Source organism: Sinocyclocheilus anshuiensis, unplaced genomic scaffold (assembly GCF_001515605.1).
Source record: "Sinocyclocheilus anshuiensis isolate Anshui unplaced genomic scaffold, SAMN03320099.WGS_v1.1 scaffold676, whole genome shotgun sequence".
Lineage (NCBI taxonomy): Eukaryota > Metazoa > Chordata > Actinopteri > Cypriniformes > Cyprinidae > Sinocyclocheilus > Sinocyclocheilus anshuiensis.
In genome coordinates this window covers 782,773-784,195 of record NW_015558579.1, presented here as the reverse complement: position 1 = coordinate 784,195, position 1,423 = coordinate 782,773, and positions in this window count along the sequence as shown.

Sequence of the window (1,423 nt, the reverse complement as noted above, 5' to 3'; positions counted from 1 at the left end):
TGTTTGTTTTTTTTTTTTTTTTTTTTTTATTACGGGTACGTATTCCAAAGGTGACTATACTATTTACTTTATAGTACTACAGTGCTACTAGTCGCTATTCCAATAGCCTACTTACATTTCTTACCTCACTTGTTACACTAGTTTACTTGTCATATGTAAAGATTAGTCAGAATACCTTCTTAATAGTGCAATTCAAAACGCTACAAGTAACAACTTTTCAGTTAATATGGGAAAAAATAACCTGAAATAATAACCAAATAAAAAAAAATATTGGTACCTAATGAATACAGCAACAATTGGAATGCATGTCAAAAATAGTAGCAAAGGAATACGTATTAGTATGCAAGGAGTAAGTACCAGTATTTAATGAAAAAGTGGTGAAATTGAATAAGATACTAGTCACTATTGTATTATTTGCTAGTAATTGAAAAAAAAAAAGTCATAGTAGCAAAAAATAGATACTAGTTAGTTTGAAGGAATAAATGTTAAAATGGTTTGCCATAGGAGGGAAAAGGTTTGAGGAATTAGATGCTCATTAAGCTGGTACTGTAGCAAAAAAAGAAAAAAAGTCTGCAGACCTTTTTTTTCTGGCAGCATGACAGGGTTTTATGGATTTTTTTCTGTAGGTCTACAATTACTGTTCAACTAAAGCGGACCACAAAGGGAAAATCTGAGAACTTCTATGCATCTTATACCCTCTTTCTAACTGCAGGGAGCTGAAAATGTAAAGACTGTGGACTGACTCAAAGCAAATCTGTGAACTATTACTGTTCAGGACGTTTCTTTCAAACGTTGTTTAGTCATTTCTAAATGCCAGAACTTTTTTTTCCTCTTTTCTTTTCTTTTTGGAACCGATTCTGTTTACCTACTGGTTTGAAACTTAAGCAGCCTAAACCTCCTTAGAGTTGCAGGTGTTAGAGGAAGCATTTTGATACATAACAGACCTCATCTTTTTAAAAGAAAGCAAACTATTTTCAGGCATATTTTTGTACAGTTAAAAAGGGAATGTTCTTACTGGGCACTCAGTGAGTTTCAGGCACTTCTTCCCTTTATCATTTGTTTTAAGCATGCAAGGGAGTCCTGGTTTAAGGATTAAGTTTAAATTAAAACTTGCATCAAAAATGCCTTGTGATTTTAAGCTAGGTTTTGTACAGCTGTAGATCAAATTTGTTGAGTATTTGTAGAACATATGGCATTGGGGAGGGGGGAGATGCATACCTCAGTGCTGGTATTAGTTTCAAAATTGTATATGTACTGTAAAATAGTAAAGTTAGGAGTTTATGTATATCATACTCGTGATATGTGGATGAATCCCAAATCGCAGGTGTGAGACTGGATTTTTTTTTTTTCTAATGGCACATACTGTTTCCCCTTCATTTTTTTGTGCAATATATTTACTTGTAAATGCAGACCATCTACATTT